Below are 19,735 nucleotides of genomic sequence, written 5' to 3' on the forward strand. Positions count from 1 at the left end.
AGAACACAAGTTCGTTTATTGTGTTCTGAATATTTGTTGTAAAGCTTCAAAAGGATCAGGCATTTAAAATGGAAATACCATAATTAATGTAGGAATGCTCTGATCCAGGAACAAGAATTCTCATTTCTGTTTATCTCGATCATTTGATTCCAGATCCCTCTCCTGCTGTTCTCCAACATTCATTGTATATACTTTTAAAAACAAAAATAGGTTTCTCTAACCAACTTTTTCAGCCCCCTGATTTTTTGGAGTCCAGATCCTTCCCTCTACTGTTCTGCTTGAACTTTCTGGACTGAATTTTAAAAATTAGGTAAACCTTTTCCTCTTTGATACCAGTATCCAACCTATAAACAGGGACTGGGACATCTTCCTATTATCTTTCTACAGACAAGCCCAACCTGATGCAAATTTCCTCATCTATGAGGAATCAAGCTTTAATGTTTGATTCAGATACTGACAGTCCAGTTATTTCCAAAAACGCTTAGACATCTCACCCAGCAGCTGCATGCCTTTCAACAAACTAAGACTGTAAACTTCTTTTTTTGTTTCTAGTTTTGTTCTCATACTGGTCTGCCTAAAAACTTGAACGGTATATATATACACTAACAAATTAGGAAGACTTCTTATTCCTCTAAGCAGGAAATAAAATCAGTTGAATATGATCCTAAATAATTGAACACACACCCCCCAGCCAAAAGACACTTGAGCTTTAGTACCCCAAATCTATCTACTCGTGGTTTAAAGTGCACTAACTGATGAAGCTAACATTTCACACAGGATCGGAGAAAAAAAACAATACATGACATATGCTTCCTTTCCCAGACCTTCAAAGAGAAAGATGGCAAGCAGGTCTCTACTTTTAATCTACGTTCTTTGAATATAAATGTATTTTTTTTAATCTATTTGGAGAGATGAAGGATGAACAGTACCATCAACTTCTCTATCCCACAAAGACCTGCCTCATCATAAAAGAGGGTGATGCCTGGTAGAAACTCTTATCAGCCACTCGCCTCTTTTAAAGTTTCTGTACTTTGAACCAATCAAACAAAATAAAAGCAGAAAAACTGATGTGACAGGATGACTGCTATAGCCTCAGAATATGAATGCAAAAGACTAGCAACAGGGTATCTGCCTGCTGTTGAGTTTTAAAATACAAAGAATCAACTCTAAAACTTGTCTGTTATTTAATCAGTTCAGCATAAAGACTGAGTTCAGGACAGATTAATGTTTTATGGAAGAAAGTTTGGTTTTAGCACAGATGAGTCTAACCGGACAGAAATTAAGGCATATTCTGTAAAAGATACACTGAAGATATGTACATCAGTGAATCGTGATCTTTATTACCCAGAGTTCATTATATTTGTGAACTGGAATTAGTCTGATGGTTTAAATAAATGTCTATGTTGAAAAACCTCTCTTTCTTACTTTGTAAGATGTTTTACATCACAACCTCTTCTCCCCTTTCAAGGCTGAGACTCAGAGAGCAAGCCTCAAGATGAGATACTTGACTACTATACTTCAGCTGACTTGATATATCAAAAGCACAGTTTTTCCTGCAAGTTTTTCCAGCAGATTGTTTTTTCTCTTTTAACTTGGCTTTCATTGGAATTTACCTGTTAAAAATAAACTTCTTTAACTGGACACTGAACGAAAGTAACAAAATTCACTGGGATTATGCTCTTAGCCTGTTTATTTTGTACAGAGAAGTTGTGGCTGCACCATCCCTGGAAGTGTTCAAGGCCAGGCTGGATGAGGCTTTGGGCAACCTGGTGTAGTGGAGGGTGTCCCTGCCCATGGCAGGGGGGTTGGAACTAGATGATCTTTGAGGTCCCTTCCAACCCGAACCATTCCATGATTCTATGAAACAGAAACTGTTGCACTGTACAGTCTCTACAGTGTGTTTTACCTGGTATGTTTACTTCTTCTAGTGGTAACTATCAACCCTTGAGCCTCACTCTCCTATCCTGTGCAAAACATAATCTGCATCGAGACAAGTGTTTTGGAGATCAGCGTTTCCCGCATGGAGATGCTGGGAAACATGTTGTGCAATAAACGCTGCAAGTTGCTGGGTCAGGGCTGGAAGAAGGACAAGAGCTGCTGAGATGATTTTGGCTAAAGACACTGAAACAACATGTTTTGTCTTAAGCCTTCATCACCACAGTTGCCTTCAAAGTCAGGATATTGCCTATCCCTGGCCTTTTCACCTTAGCTCCGATCACCTTCTCTCACCTTCATCCAGCACTCCATTTCCCTTGTAACCCAGTACTCTTCCCAAAATACTGGGAGCACAGCTGCAGAGCAAAAAAATCTGTGGTGCAGAATATATTCTTAAAGAAGCACAGAGAGGTAACAAAGGAAGTTTGAGAAATGCCGCTTTCTACCTCTGCCCAAAATTGCAGGCCACGCACACACACAGACTTAGGTCTTCTGAAGCTTCAGAGGACACACAGGTTGGGCCATGAAGCTACATGGACAAACCTTAGTCTAAGTTGTGCGTGTCCTTCTAACCACTTCAATTTTTTTTTATGGCTGAATAAAAGATGTTTTCCTTAAGAAAAAAAAATCCTGCTTTTGTTAAAAGCAATGTAACAACAGCAGGAATACTGTACAGGCAGGATTCCAAACAGTTGCTGGTATTTTGAACACATGTTGTCCAAACCTGCTTAAAGCAGGTCTCCACAACTAAACTCCAGACAGCTGGTAGCTACCAGCACCTTGTACTTCACTACTGTTGCCATTTATGTGGCTGCTGCAGAAGAAAATTTTCTTGAGATGGAGAGCAGGCAGAGGGGAAAGAGAGACATCCCCCTCACAAGTGTTAATCAAGCAAAACCTTCACACAGAAAAGGTCTTATCAATGGTTATTTTATTTACATCATTCTCAACTAGTGATTTTTATTGCATTCACTTCAATAAATTATACTGGTTTTGAAGTCCCCAGGCAAAGATTAAGACTGGACCAAATATTTATCATTTAGATGAATGCTATCCCGATGCAGTCTGGAAAAACTGGGAAAAATGCAAGCTATACACACACACACTTTTCTTTTTAAAATAAAAGGAAAAGAAAAACATGTGCTGCAGACAGCATTATTCAAAAAAAGAGGTGATAAACAGCTATAGTATTCTGAAATACACAAAGTAAATAGAACCAAAATATTAAGGGAACATCATGCATCCTTTCACTCACATTATTGGCCTAGATCTCTTAAGCACAAACAGGAAAGAAAAAGCATTTAAAAAAAAAACAAACACTAGAAGTGATTGTTAATTTGCTCAAGCTGACAAGGAACCCCATCAATTATGTTTTTTTGAAGGCATTTTAACTCAGTAATGAAACAGACTTGAAATTTGAAGTTTGCCTTTTAATATTAAAAGTTTCCTAATATTTCTTCTTCTGCCTGTAACTTCAACACCTGAGGGTGCAGGGGGCTATTTTAAGGAAACTGCATGCTCACTATAAAATTCAACAACACTTAATTTCCACAGAAGTGGCGTATGGAAATACGCCAAAAAGTAAAAGTACTTTTTTACTTTCCTTCAGCTGCTACAAAGACGTGTAACCTCTGAATAAAGATTTCAGTATAATTTCTCAGTATACAGGGTTGTGCAGAGAGGCATTTTTATCAAAGATGCTGCTTTCCTCCGCAGACTTTTTCTCATCTGTAGACTTTTGCAGCTGCAATAACACTACCTAACCCTAAATGACACTGTTTGTTTTTCTAACACAACAACAAACTGCCTCCTCTTGTTATTAATTATGTCTGCTTATTATTTCCTGTTGGGTGGGACCTGTAAGTTCTGGCTGTGTATTTTTAAAATTAAAAAACTGTAAGTTAAAATTTTCAAATATTTTCAGTCATGAGCAGATGCATTATTGGACAACAGCAGAAAAACTACACAACATTTAGGAAATTAAATCAGTCACAAGTATTAAAGAGATTTCAGAAGTATGACACTCTGAATCCCAATTGTTGGGTGCAGAATTATTGTAGGAAATCTAGACTAAAATTTATTACACCAGGTAACTACTACATTTGAAGAAAAATCCACAGCCAGGAGAGAATTCACTTAACAAAGAGAAACTGGACTACCTGAACGGTTGCTTTATTAAGTATCTTTACACTCAGAATTTTTGTGTAAGAGTTTTATTCCTTTCCCAAATGTCTAAGTAGTTAACTAATACGACAAGAGGAAACAATAAAATGCTACAAACATACAAAATGTTTTTCCAGGGTATTATTAGAATAAAATGAGAATGTTTTTGTTAAAACACATTCAAAGCAACTTAAACCAAAGGAATAAACAATATTCAAATATATGGCAAACATACTCTGGTACACGTACAATGCTAAGTATATGTAAAAATACTGAGGTTCAAAACAACTCTAGTAACTACACTGTATTTTAGTCACGTGGGGTGGTAATGCTACTTGAACTAACCTGAATATCATGTTAAAATGCTGTTACCTTTTCCTACAGATTAAAAAGAACCACTGAATGTTCTTTAGAAATCATTGTGCTTCATACAAAGTTGTTCATCAAATCAAAATTTACTTAAAAAGCCGCATATATGCATTTCATAAACCTTTATGAGTAATGAGTCATCAATAGTAAACAACAAACCTTTTCCTCTTTTGTTTTTTGGTTGTGTGTTTTTTTGTTTGGTTTTTTTTTTTTTTGGGGGGGGGGTGGGGTGGGGTGGGGTGGGGGGGTGGGGGGCTAAGAACAGCGTTTCCCAGAAGCCAAACAACAAGCAAACCCAAGATTTAAGAAACCCAGTTCACACGAGGTATCACCAAGTACTTTTACACAGGTTCTGAGGTCTTAACTGCAGACACAGTCCCTCATTTCATGCACTGTTACCACTACAATCACAAAAATGAGCTAAGGGATTCCTGGTGTCCTTTTGGTTTTGAACAGTCACTGAAAACGTAACATGTCAGAAACAGTCAGTTAAATAACACCAGTAAGCGGAACCAAACAGACAGAACTGAGTCCAGCACCATTACAGTTATAAGCCAGGTTTCAAATCTACAGGTCTAAAGTAGTTATTAAGGCTTTTTTTTTTTAACAAAGATTTGATAAAACTCCTGCAGACTTCATTTTCTATAGTAACAAAAGCCACTTAGACTAAACTCATAAGATTCCAAAAAACACCTGCTCACTTTGTTTTTACTTCATTTTCATGCTAAAATCTGTCTCTGTTTAAGCAGATAAAAATATCATCTTTAAAAGAAACAAACAAACAAAAAAAAATACCACATGACTCAAACCTATTTTGCTCTTGATCTACTAATACCAGTACAGTTTGCTTGGAGGATGCAATGAAACACAGAGGTATTTTAGTTTAGCTAATTCTGCATTTTAAATGAAGAAAAAAAAAAAATATCTGGCACTGCTTTTGAAAAGGACATGAAAGTTGAAAGTGGGGAAAAAATGCTAGTAGTAGCAATAGCAGCTTCCTCCCTACACACGGTCTGTCAGCTCCGCCTAAACCCTAAACAAAGGATCTTACCTTGAGACTAGAATAATTTGAAACATCTTGTAAGGCCTTACTTCTGAAACTAACAGTGCTTCAGCAAAATATACACGTTTCAACAAAAGCAGTGATGAAGACTCACTGAACTATTTCTATGCTCTATTATTTTTATTGTTTAGATGCAAACTTAGGGCCTGACTGACCTAAGGGCACAGTTAATGACAACTGTAATTATGATCTTATCAACGTAGAACTTCATAAAATGTTCATAGCTCATTTAAAGGACCTTGAATTACAACTTCCACTTTTAAAATACCTGTTCCACAGCTAAAAGTGACCAATATCAGGAATTTCTTTTTCATTATTTGCCTGACACAGTCTGTCCTCTTTGGTTTACAATGGCTTTGTTATTTTGTGTCTGAGAACCAAAGAAAAGTTATGAAAATATTGGAAAAAAAAAAAACACACTAACTTTAGAGTTTTCATTAGTTGCTTAGGGAAATGAGTAACAACTTTAAGACCAATACGTCTGAACTTAGAGCTGGCGATCATTTACAGCTCCGAAAGGTGAGATGATTTTAGCAAGTACATTTTGAAGCCATCTATGAAAACACAGAGTAATTAATTACCCTGAATCTCTGAAGGCCACAGAATTTTCTCATTGCTAGCTGCGTCATAACACCAACTGTAAGTTAGTAAAAAATATATCGTTTTTCACTGCATCTTTGCAACTACAGAACATTGACTTTGTGTTCATGTAACTATTGAGGGAGACTCGACCTTTCTAGTCAGCACAGAGCATCATTGATAGCAAAGCTTTCCTTCAAACTTCATTCCTGTCCTTCCAGACTCAGCAACGATGAGCATCATAATGTGAGTACCTCACTGCACCTACTTCTGGAGTTTGCATGCATGAAAAGGAGGAGTATTGCTTTAATAAAAACTCAAATATCTATTAATTAGCAAATTTGTGTCAGTGGTATTTATTTGTGGGTATCCTATTACCGAATTCACATAATGCCACCTCAATGAAAAAAGGAAACTTAAATTTGTTATTAAAACTAATTTTAAAAGCCAAATACATAGTAACAGAAAAGAAATTAAATTGCTGTTTTTCAATAAAGTAAGAAATTTTAGAATGTGCATATAAATGTAGTATCCCTGTCTGCTTTCCACATTCTCACCCTCTCCTAAGATTCTCTTGTTCTCTCTCCCAGTACGCTTTTTTCCCCCCCCAGCAAACTTTTCTGATTTCAAAACATATACTACAAAAACATTACCAAGGTGCTGACTGAACTAAGCATCTACAGGTATGAAGTTTATCTGCTGCAACATTATTTTTTAAAAACACACAACATGACACAAAGTGATACAAAGCCGTTTTCAGTTTTATAACCTTAACTCTACTCAAAGTGCATTCGTTACTTGCATGAGAAAATAATTTCATTTTTTGGTTACTCTACTGCAGACTGACACTTCTTTTAAAAAAAAAGAGGGACAAAGGGTAGAAAGAAAAAGGCTTTTTCTCTTTTGTTTAATATTTCAGATGAAGTTATTTAACAGATCTTGCACATATTTCAGCTCTGAGTTTCCCTGAAATCTCCACATTCTGTGGCAGATCCTGATAATAATATTTCAGCATAAATGTCAGTTAAATTCTTGAGCCAGGAAAGTTTACGGAACCAAGGATCTGCCTCTAGATAGTTACAGACTACTTTTTCCTCTTTCGTTTTCTATTAAACTGTAGTCATTTCTGTAGCTTACGAAACACTGCAGACAGGATGACGTCTTAGAATGACATCTTAGTTCATGCGTTCCTGGAATAGACAGCTACATTCTCTTTTGAAAGAATAAAAATGCTTTAACTGGAATACTATTTCGAAAGCTGATACTTCACAGTGCATTGACTCTGGATGCCACTGAAAACAAGGAGCTGTCTTTTCAACTGTTCTGTGAGCTTGACAGTGCTGGTGCAGCACCTTACAGCATGTAAGGCACTAGGTGATACAGCACAGAATGCATCCATTTAGTACTAAATTCCTCTGTGAACAGAATAAATAAAAGGAGATTTCTGAAGAACAGAACACGTCAAACATGACTGGCACTTCAAAATAATTTAAAAAAATAATCTGTATTTCTTTTCACATGTTATTCTTTAGCAAAGCTTTTGAGCATTTTAAAACAGGAAGTTGAAATGCAGCACCGAAGTTGTTATGATCCCTTGCCTGCAAAGCCTCATTCTGCAAATGCTTACAGGCACTCATATTTACTTATTTGAATGAAATTACATAGCAGTACACTGCAGTACGATAACAGCCAAATAACACATAGCTCATCTGTACTGCAGTTCAGAAATAGTACTTTATTTTATGTTCACACAAAATAAGTCGATGGTGCTTCTTTATCAAAGTTACCATCAAAGCAGAAAGCGCCAATAGGTTAAAAAAAAAACCAAACTGTGATGATGAACAGTTGAATGTTCTTGTTTTTGAGATCAAACGTAACAGAGCAATCAGTCTGATAAAATTCCTTGTCATGGTGAGAACATTTCAGTTTCAGCACTTCGCACTAAACTGCCCTTAAAAAACTCACTCTTCCCTGCCTTTGAAAGTACCCTTTATTTATGCTGTCTGTGACACTTGGGGAACTACTGCAGTCCCACCCAGGACCAGGACACCCAGTGGCCAGCAGCAAACCTGTGCTGGCACGCCTGGTAACCGCCTGTTTTTCCAAGGCCAGCCGGCGACCACGCACCAGCGGACGCTGCAAACCGCGTCTCCGGCTAAGCACGGAGGTCACCTCGAAAAAAAAAAAGCGTAAACAGCAGCAGCAGCACCTCCTCTGCACCCTCCGTGGGGTCAGCAGCAGCCGGGCTTCATCTCAAACTTTTGCATTTCACTCGACAGCCCCTCACGGACACCCCTCCTAGCTAGGAAGATCCCCGTACCACGTTAGCAGCAGAGCCTCCTAAGTGCTTAAAAAAAAGAAAAAACAGAGGAGGCGTGAGGCGGTTGGCGCACTAACAGCACGAAATCTCTCAACACCACAACAGAAAGGACAGCAAGGTGGCCGTCGCCATTCTCAGACACCCCGCACCGGGAGGAAGGGGGTGTCCGGCGCCCCGGGTCACCCCCGCCGGCACGACCCGCAGCCCGCCGGCTGTCCGCCTTCGCCTCTCGCTCGCTGCAGCCGCCCCGGCGAGCGCAGCCGAAGCCCTCGGCAGCCACTCCCGGCGCTTCGGCGGGCGGTCTACGCCCAGGCCGAGGTCACGGGCAAGCGGCTGCCCGGCGCCACGCGTGGGGCTGGCCCGGGGCACACGCTTCGCCCCGGCAAACCTTCCCCCACTCCGCACGGCGCTTCTCGCCCGCCCAGCCCAGCCCAGCCCGAGCAGGGCGCAGCTGTCCCCTCCCGCCCCGATCCGGGTCGCGACAGCACCGCACGCCCCGCGGCACGGAGGAAGAGCAGCCGGCGGGCAAACGGGCGCCGAGGTAAGGGCAGGGGAGAAAAGCGGCAGCGAGCGGCGCGTCAGGGGCCGCCTGAGGCTCACCCGGTGCAGAGCAGGGCTGGCGGCGCCTCCTCGTCCTTGTCGCCGTCTGCCGCCGGCGGGTCCCAGCCGCGCGTCCCTCAGCGCCGCGCCATGTAACCGGAGTGACGCCGCGGGCACCGCCCGCGCCCCGGCTCCGCGCGGACTTTCCCCCTTTCCCCCTCCCTCCCGCGGGCCCGCTGGCGAGGGCAGCCGAGAGGCACCGGCCTGCGCGGCCGCCGCCTGCGTAACCGCCGCCCCCGCAGCCACCCGCCTGCCCCTGCGCCCCGGTCCGCCGCACTTCCTGGCTGGAAATTCCCGCTGACGCGCGGGAGGGGCGGGGCCGGAGCGGGCGGCCGTTGGGCGCTGCGGGGCGGGAAGGGGGCGGCTGGCGAGAAGCCCACCCCGGGCGGGCGACCAGAAGCAGCGGCGGAGCCAGGGTCGCGCCGGCCACGACATCCTTTTCCCAGCGACAGGCCCTCCTGCCTAGAGGCAACCGCGTGGGTACGTGTCCCTGTTCATCCCGGGGGAATTACCGCCGCCGCAGGAATCCTGTTGTCCGTGTTGCTTGGCCCGCAGCGAAGTTCTCGACACCTCGGTGGGGTCAGGCCCGACCTGGTGGCTCCCACTGTCTTCTCGTGGGCTGACCCCGAAGAGTTTTGAAGGACGGAGATGATGCAGAGAGTGAATTCAGACCGATTTCCATGGTGTCCGGCTGCTCGGTGGCTTTCACGGGCGCTCGGTAAAAGGAGGTTTCCTGATTTACTACCGCCTGATGTCTGAAAACGGCACTGAGCAGAGAGCACGGCTACGCAGCACCATTTTTCCAGACTCCAGCAGACTCCCAGGAAGCCAGTTAACTTCTGGTTACATAATGCCAGCCATCAGTAACATGCTGGTCTTCTCCGTACTGATATCCAAATTTGTAGTGCAGTGACCAGGTCTCCCAGGCACATCTAAGCAAGGCTGAGGAAAGTTAGCTAGTGTCACGTTTAATCAGCACAAGTATTCCATGAAACGTGTCGGTTCAAACATCGTTGTGCTGAGTCTTAAATGTCCGGTTTGCCAAGGGTGAAGAGTATCTCAAATCAGCAGCCGGAATGGCTCACCTGATGTGTGTTAGCCCAGAAATTCAGCAGCGCACCTCAAAAGCACCTGTGGGAGATTTTGTAAGGCCACATCAAAATCTTTTGTGGAGATTTATAAGGCCACATCAGGTGTTAATTATTTCACTAATTATTTATACCCGAGTGGAATGAGACTAACAAAAATAGTAATTTATAAGAAGGGTTTTAAAAAACCCTGTAAATGAATTAAATGATGCAACTATTGCTTCTTGTATTGAAGCAAGGAACTGTAATCCAGCGCAAAAAATGGATTCAAAAGAAATAGGGTCAAATCATAAGCCATTTTTTGTCTGGGTCAAGAAGAAAGGGCTGTTTTTACTGGAGAGCTATTACAGCCTTATCTTTAACACCGTATAGATGCCTGGTCATGTCACAGAGAGAGATTATGCTGATGATCACTTCCAGTCTATCCAGATGGTAGCCGATTTCATTCCTGGGAAGACAGTAGATTCAGATGTTGTGCTTTGTGCCCCATCTCTAGGTTGGGACGGAGACGTACTCATTTAAAATTAGTGCTGAGACTGCGAAAGGGAGCTTGGAAACGTGAAGGATTTTCTCTGTCTCTTGGAAAGAGAACTGAAATCTCATACAGGCTGTGCTTACACACGTATGAGGAGACAGTCATTTCCTTTGTTTGGATTGCCACTCGTGCTCTGTGATGGAGTTCTAAAAATGCATTCCCTCATTCTTTTCCCAGTCTAAATTGGGAATTGAGAATGATTCAGCATTTCTGAGTAAAACATGTTGTTCCTTATCGAATGGAGATACTTTCTGTACACTCAAGACCCAACATTAATCTCTCCTGTGGAGGCAAGTGCACTGAAGCAAGCAGAACAAGGAGAGAATCAAGCCCCAAAGCCCTTTGAGAAGGAAGTCTAGATGGACTTAAAACACAAGAAGTGTTTCAAAAAGAGATTCGTTTGAAAGGAAAGGTGCCATGTCACAGCTAGTCAAAGGCGTGCTCACAAGGCAAAACCTGTATGAACAAGTACCAGGAAATCAGACAAGGTGGAAAAGTTCCAAAACTTAAGGAGACTTACCTGGTAGATTTATTTTAAAAGGACACATTATCAAGTACTTAGGCTCAGCTTTCTCTGTGAAATCCTAATCATCTCCCACAAACATCTAGGTTTTAAAAGAAAATCTTCTCTGTTATATTTAAAGCATAAATTTGTCTTTCTTATAACTTAACACCGTAACAGAAATGTTATTTCTACTGAAACCCACAATAGTGCTAGGCTGTGAGCCCACAGTTTGATAAAATTATCTTCACAGGACACTGGATAATTGAACTGCTTTAAAGCACAGGATTCTCACCCGAAGAGCCAAACAAGTAATTATTTCTCTAATCCTGTTTCCGACCAGAAAGGAAATTAGGCAGATAATACAGGCTCGGATGTGAGTGGTTTGCAGTGATGAAGTGGTGCCTCTTTCCTGGAGAACATGGGTTTGCAATATTAACCATCAAGATAGTTCAGTATCTGGGTAATATCAGCTCGCAAATGAAGATTAAAACAGAACCCAAAGGTGCAAATGATTATGTTGCTGAGTTGAGGGAAACATTGTGAAATGTTTCTTGCCGTGTTATGGTCTCTGGTAGCCAAGGAGGTGTGTTAGAGGTAAGGCTTTCTAGTTGTGCACTTACGTACGCTGCCTCACCTAAGTAAGCTTGTATACTTTTAAAATTTCTTGATGTGTAAATGCAATCTAGGAACTGTGTCTGTTCTCTGCCAGGTTTGCTCTGAGAGTATAGATTCCCCCCAAGGTCAGAAATCTTTGGCCTGAGTACTTTTTAATACTGTAAATAATACTATTTCTCTTTGGGAACAAAGTGTTATTTCTAAGAATTAAGCTTTATTTCTCCAGAGATGTCTGAAAACAGATGAACATGTAAGACTGGCAGAGAGTTTTAAAATAATCGCCCTTTGCTTAATAGCTATGCCTGAATTGGACAAAAAAAAATTATTGAAGCTTCCTCCTTTGTTTTTTTCCCTGTTTCTGAGGTGTTTATTGGAATCAAGGCAGGATCTTTTCATTCCCTTTGACCTGGTAGCTTTGATACCAAAACCAGAAGAGATGAGGAAAGTCTAAAATAGCTACTGAGAGATATTTCCTCTTAAAGCTTTCAGCCGCCTGTCTTCATTGGCCTGCTATGCCATACTATCCAAATCTCTTTCTGGTTAATCCATTATTTCTGTATCATCCAGAAGTTCTAACTTAAAAACTGATTTGCCTTGGAGAGTAGCCAGTGATGTCTTACAGAGTCCAGTCTTCATAGAGGTTATCAATGTTTAGCCAACATGTGCTGTTGGAGTTGCTATTGTCTCCTGTAACTTGAATCCACCAGAAGAGTAACAAGACAATATGCTTAACAAAAATTTAAAAAACCCCTAAAACTTATTTTTGAGATGGTGCCATCATTCTGAGACAGAATGTATATGGAGCTCTAATGAAGTAGACAATAGAAATGGTATTAAAAAAAAAAAATATCTCTAAATAGCCAAAGTACATAGGCAAAGCCAACCAATGTGAACCGCAGCTAGAGCGGGATCTAGAGTTCCGTGCTGCTGCTGAATCCCCACATTGCAGCATCCAGGAGAAGTACTTTCTGTCATCGCTGTTTTCTGGTGGCCTCAATTCATCATGTATTGCATCATCACTTAGATGGGATATAACAACACCCTGCAAAATTCAGAACAGTGTTCACCACACACTGACCTGTATACCTGTCTCATGTAGGTATACAGGTCACGTCCCAGACATACCTTTCACTTGCTTCCTACAGAACCACAAACCAGATACGGCATCTCATATTACCTCCAAAGTGGTTCAGACCTGTCACAATGCTAAAAGACTAATTTTCTAGTGGATTGGGTAAAAGTGCCAGAGCTGAAGCAGGAGAAGATTTCAATAATGAATAGCTCTTGGGGGAAAAATTAGATTTAGTAGACTTAAATAGAGAACCATGAGGCCGTAGACACGGCTGATGTGTAAAATTATTAGAGAAAGGGGAACATTTGGAGAGAGCTATAAGTAAACAAGAAAAAGAAGATGAAAGCATTATAAAATAAAAAAGGTACAGAAGTGATCACGAAACCTTGAATAGGGTATTACTAAGGATAAGCATTAATCTGAATAGGAGTGTGAGTGAACCTGTATTTGTATGTGATAGCTGACTTGCGTGCATGAGGTACCTAGCAAGTGAAATAACAGGTTAGCTCAGTCCAACGCTCCAAGTGAGAAGATCTGAATGGGTAGAAGGGAGTTTATTGGATTGCTTTTTCTCTATTTTCACTTTCAGACTCTTATAGTTTTCTTGCATCAATAGCTGATAGATAGTCTACTTTTATCTCCTCTTCCACGAAGTAAGCCTCCCAGTTAATTTAGAAAATAAATCTAGGCACAAACACTCACATTAGGTGTTAACGAGAATGACTTTAGCTCTGGCATCTGCTTTGTTTTCCTGTATGTCTGCTCAACATTTACTCTTCTAGCTGTGATACAGTATAGGGTATCACTTAAAGACATGGAAAGTACCAAGCAGAGAAGGCAATTTTACGTAGATCATTTTTGTAACGGTTAGCCCAGCCTCTCCTCAGTTTGGCTGTGTAATGCTAGGCCTCCTTCCTTCCTTTCTTTTACACTGGCAGATAGCAAGGAGCGTTTCACGGAAAACCTCTCAGTTCCACTGAAAATGGTGGGTTACATATTCTGTGTGAACTTGCTGCAAGGTAGCTGCTCTCAACGGAGAGCTACTAGAGCACTGTGAGAAGTTGTTAGCTTGCCTGGGCCCTGAAGTTGCTTCTTGCAAAAGATACAGACTGCTCCAGAAGTGTTGTCTAGGCTAGTCCTACTTCCTAGTCCAGGTTTAGAGGTGGAGCTGTGTAACGGTGTACAACAGTATGTGCATGTATTCTCAGAATAGAAATGATGATAGGAACTATTTATAGGACCATTAGTGGTATGTAGCAGTGTAACAATGTGAAGGATGTGCACCTTAGAGCCAAAAGCAAATTGCTACAGCAAGTAGAATCACGGTTAAGATTTGTGCTTTCTGGTAATAAATCTAATAATCTTCAGAATCTGGACCTAGTACAGATCACTTTTCCCTTGGTCAGCTACGTAACACCTTGGCCAGCCACTGAAGGCAGAGGGATGTTTTTGCCATTTGAATTCAGTGACAGCAGGTTCTTACCAGTCCACTGCATTCAATCCCTTCCCTTTCCACCTACCTTCCGTGTGTTATGATTGATGCTGCACTATGTTCAGTATTTCTTACATGAGTGGGTCAGTTTCTCTTCATAATCTTTTGCATATCTGAAGGACACGTACTTCTATCTGATTACACCCATCGGAACCCGGTTCAGGGGCCCAGTTGTTTTCCCAAGGGACGTAAGTTCTTCCCATTACATGACTGCAGCTTTAGAGCCTCAGCAATGTTTCACCCAGTCAGCTAATGCAAACAAGAAGCAGCTGTTTGATTCTTGTTGTCTTTGTCACTTTGTTTTTTTAATAGTCACCTTCCTTAAATATATGCTCAGTTCAACTTATGAGGTCATTTTGGGTCAGGTGTGCTGAATAGGACCAGTATTAACGCTGTAGAGAAGGCAGAATTTAGGTCACTTGATTTTACATTACTGCTGTTTTATGCCGTAGCAGCTCTTTAAGGCACCAGCAGAGGAAAGAAATTCCAGGTAGCTAAGCGCTGTACAAACATATAGGGAAGAGATATCCTCTGCCACAGAACTTTCAGCATCTAAATATATAATGGAAAACAGGTTATGGGAGCACAAAGTGGCATTCTGATTGCTGTTTGAACTCATGCAGTGATGATAATTCAAGTCTTCAGTGCAACAGTTGGTAGGAGTAAGTTCTGAGTTCCTGAACTGTTTCTGTTGCAAGTTTTAAACCTTTACCTTAATTTGTGGTATTCTTCTTAAAGTTCCAGTCCTGGAATCTCTGGATATGTGGCTAGTATTCTCTCAGGTTTTGATGAAAGTATCAAGGTTCAAAAGGTATCTTTTAAATTGATGTGATTCTCTTTAGGCAAATCCGGTGACTTTATGGGACCTTACTTACAATTTTGTAATGATGGGAGGTTAACAACAGTGAGTGATGAGCCAAGAAAAATCACTAATGTACTGGATCAGGTCTTCTAAAAATACAAGATTATAAAACAATATTTGGAGGGCAGTATGAAACACAAGTCATCTCATGGATTTGGTTTAATAAAAGCTTGTGTTAGCAACCTTTGCTTCGGAACTATGAGAGCTAGAAACCTTTTTTAGGGAAGTATTCTGTGCTTAAAGCTGTGACATCAGAAACAGAAAAGGTGCCATCTGAGATTGTGATAAGATGCAACAGACTGATGAAAAGCAAGACAGTGTGCCATAATGAGAAAGCGAGCCCTGTGACAGAGCAGGGTTTCAGGAAAAGAGAGGGACCTCAGTCTATTTTCTCCTCTACGCAAGCAAAGCAATGAGTGGTGGTAGAAGTGGAGGAAGCAGAGTGTTCTCCTTATTCTAGTTTCTGTCTCAGTTCCCCTCTTGATTTACTGATTGGAAGTGAAGCCTGGGTGATAATGGGACAGAGTCTTTTTTTCTGTCTGTAGTCTGTGTAAGAGCATGATGCAGAGGCTTTCAAGCTATAAATACACATCCCAGCACTGAAGCCAGAACTGGTACGACCATGCGATTCTGTTGCTGTTCCCAAGGACATTGTCTTGGATGCTGTCATTAAGTGTGACCAGCAGGTCAAGGGAGGTGATTCTGCCCCTCTGCTCTGCTCTCCTGAGACCCCACCTGGAATACTGCATTCAGCTCTGGAGTCCCCAGCACAAGAAGGACATGGAGCTGCTGGAGCGGGCCCAGAGGAGGCCACAAAGATGATCCAAGGGCTGGAGCACCTCTGCTATGAATACAGGCTGAGAGAGTTGGGGCTGTTCAGCCTGGAAAAGGAAAAGCTCTGGAGTCATCTTATTGCAGCCTTCCAGTACTTAAAGGGGGCCTACAGGAAAGCTAGAGAGGGACTTTTTACAAGGGCATGTAGTGATAGGACAAGGGGCAATGGCTTTAAACTGAAAGAGGGCAGATTTAGATTAGCTATAAGGAAGAAATTTTTCAGTCAGAGGGTGGTGGGGCACTGGAACAGGTTGCCCAGAGAAGTTGTGGCTGCACCATCCCTGGAAGTGTTCAAAGCCAGGTTGGATGAGGCTTTGGGCAACCTGGTGTGTAGTGGAGGGTGTCCCTGCCCATGGCAGGGGGGTTGGAACTAGATGATCTTTGAGGTCCCTTCCAACCCAAACCATTCTATGATTCTATGCTTATATGGCCTGCCTTGCTCTCAAGGCCAAGGATCCCCATGCAGGGCTGTAACACATCAGGTACATCTACTTGTACAGGCGCAGGGTCTCTGCGCTGCTGAGACCTGACCTGAAAGTGCACATGACTTTTCTCACCTGAGGGTAGGGAAATAGAATTGCAAAGTCTTCAAATGTTGCTGTTTACCTAGACGTCCAAATGAGAATATGAGACTACTGTTTAAGCCCTTGGGTGTATTTACAACAGCTCTTCCCAGCTTTAAGCATTGTGCTGCCAACAATTGGCTGCACCCAAAGACACTCCCTTAGATAGCATAGTGAGAACTCGGTGCTGCTTGTATTCAGATCAACAGCAAACTCTTGTTGACCTACCTGGGTGTAGGGCTGGCGGCTGAGGGAGGAACTCTGCCTTCTCTGCAGACTTGGAAAGTGTTCTGACGGTGGGCTCGTGGTTGTAAGTAGTAAGGCTGGGCGGCATCTGCAAAACTGTTCAAGTATTTTCTTGAAGCAAGACTTAGCTTTGCAAGCTGTGTATCAGTCTGCAAGAAGGTAAGATGGGTGTCACGGTGACTTTATGAATGCTTCTGGGTATGTCCAACTGAGTCTTCTGGAGTTCTGGCAGTGGTCTAGACAGGTTAGAATGATGTTATTTTGACAAAAATGCTGTTCTTATTCTAAGGATACAGAACAAAAACCCAAAGAAATGAAGATTACGAATACGAGCATTAAGATGAATCTGAAACACTGAGAATCTCATTTTCCCCACAGTCCTTATCACTAGATAGGTGAATATGCCCACACTATCACTTACAATCTGTGTGCCACACTTGGACAATTCATATGGCCCCGGAGCTCACTGCATCTTGCTCCATCCCAGGAGAATACTTGGAGGAGGTGGTTGTGCCATGAGAAGAAACACATCTGTCTTTGGACAATATTGCAGGACCTGCCTGACTAGAAAAGTTGGACACACTGGTATAGTGTTTGCTGTTTTCAAAACATTTGCCCCTGTTGACTTCAGCTGCAGATTTGAGTGTTTTTATGACTTCTGCTATCAGACTTCAGTGTCCAAGTCAAGCACCTAGAGAATGAGGAACACTGACTCCTTCTGAAAAGTTTGGTTTAAGTGATGTGACTAGTATCACACAGGAACTCTCATACAGAAGAGGAGACATTACAGCTCACTTGGTCAAGATTAAGGATATAATCCTGTCTCCTCCAGCAGTTACCTGCTCGTTTTTTATAATCCTCCCAGCTTTTGTCAGGAAGTTCATGGAGGCCCTGTGGAAAGCAGTCTCTTTAACATGCAGTTCTTCTCTAGAGCAGCTGCATCCTAACAACACAGCTTGATACAGGTGCCCTGGAGCGGCAGCTTTCATACAAAGCAAAGAAGTTTTGCTAAAGTTGTAAACTGAAAATAATCTCTTCTTAATAAGAAGTTCTCATCAAGACATTATTAGTGCTAGTAATAAACCAGCCACATTCATCAAGACAAACTTGTGGTTAGAGCAAAAGTCTCAGATTCTGGGTTCTCTATGTCAACTTCCAGTGTAACTTCAGAGAAGAGAAACTGTGACCGTTTTTGTTAAAGGCTGGAGAAGGAGTAGGAGTGAGAAGAGCTAAAATAAAGGTAATAGCCAGTGACCAATTCTTGTTTAGTATTGCATAGAACATTTTAATTATTTTTGCACTTTGCAAACAAACAAGCAGCATGTCAAGCTAATAAATCGTCAAATCCTGGTTTTGTTGACTTTGATAGCAAAATGCTTTTTCTTACTTTGGTCCTCCACTGATATACACTAGTGTGATTTTTCTGGCTGCATGAAACACCTGTGGTGGGAAGCATTGAAATGGAATAGGTACCACAAGTCAGTCTCCTGATCTGCCAATAGTTTCATTAAGCCGTGCCTTTCAGAAGAGGGGCTTTAAAACCTTGAAAGAGGCTTAGATAAACTTGGAGCTGGAAGAGACAGATTTAATCAAAATATGTATGACTCATCTTCCACTTTTTATCACTATTTTATGTGACAAAGTCATGCAAGCAGCATCTCTAGCTGAAAAATACTGTCTCCCTGAAAATGAAGCTAGTGATTCTTTCTAAAAGGTGCTCTGCTTATGAACAGCACAAGTTGAAACAGAAATGCTGAGCAGTAAGGTAAGCCCAAAAACTGAACTGCTGAACTATAAATGTCTTGATGCCTGTTATCACGACGACCTACATTAAAAGTCTGTCCCCACTAGCTTTCATCCAATATGACCTGCAACTGTCAGGCACTATTGCATCTCAGGCATTTATGTTACTGAAATTGAAGAATCCTCCTCATCCTCACTCTTTTTAGAAGAAAAATATTTCATTGATGGTCTCTCCTCCCAATGTGAAGTATACACACGACTCCTTACTTGTCATAAAGTACTGTAAAGTCATGAAATAATCAAGTAGCACTGCAAATGAGGACGCTGTCATCTCAAACTGTCAGGAGCTTCATGGTTTACTGAGGATTCCAACAGTGTTTCTCAGACTGTGATTCATGTCTTTAACAGAACAGGTCAGGGATTTCAGTAGAGAAGCCTGATCACATGCAGTGCATGCCCAAACCTGTTACAATTCTTTACTCAGGGGCCAAAACCAACCACAGGTGTTTCTGTTTCGTCACCTTACCCCTTAACAGAAAAAAACAACTATTTAGATTTATTATGTTTGTTATTAAGTTCTCTTAATAGCTATGCAAAGTGCCTCTTTTTCTATGCATATATCAAAGCCATATCATCATGAAAAAAAATTAAAAAATCAGTTCTGAATCCTTTTAACTTCTGCACATGCTTCTGTGCCAAGACTGCTGTAAGGGCCTGAGCTAGACTGTTTAGAAAATGTGCAATCAACAGAATACTTTGCCAAATTCTCACTGGCCATTTCTAGAACAGAAAGCTCCAATTGATTTTGAGTTCTAAATCTTTTCCATTTCGACTTGCATGGAAACACTTGAAAGATCCATTAAAAAAGAGACACATGGAAAAAAAAAATCAGTGGCCCATACAGAAAAGTCCCATCTTCACTCTGAGGGTGGTGAGGCACTGGAAGATATTGTCCAGAGAACTTGCTGACCATAGAACTTGCAGATATCCCACCTCTGGAAGTGTTCAAGGCCAGGCTGGATGAGGCTTTGAGCAACCTGGTGTAGTGGAAGGTGTCCTGCCCATGGCAGGGGGTTTGGAACTAGATAATCTTCAAAGTCCCTTCCAACCCAAACCAATCTATGATCTAGTTAATGGAGACCACCCAAAAC

At 41.7% G+C, this 19,735-nt stretch overlaps 1 protein-coding gene across 1 annotated transcript in view; it reads right to left on the bottom strand.

Annotated features, from left to right (window-relative positions):
* NFKB1 (nuclear factor kappa B subunit 1) overlaps positions 1-9,059 on the bottom strand; it is a 62,679-nt gene extending 53,620 nt beyond the window's left edge. The window contains exon 1 of the mRNA XM_086612190.1: positions 9,030-9,059. The gene's annotated coding sequence lies outside the window, so the exon portion shown is untranslated. The remainder of the gene's footprint in view (positions 1-9,029) is intronic.
* Positions 9,060-19,735: the final 10,676 nt, after the last annotated feature.

The sequence above is a fragment of the Tauraco erythrolophus genome, chromosome 5 (genome assembly GCF_009769465.1).
Source record: "Tauraco erythrolophus isolate bTauEry1 chromosome 5, bTauEry1.pri, whole genome shotgun sequence".
Classification (NCBI taxonomy): domain Eukaryota; kingdom Metazoa; phylum Chordata; class Aves; order Musophagiformes; family Musophagidae; genus Tauraco; species Tauraco erythrolophus.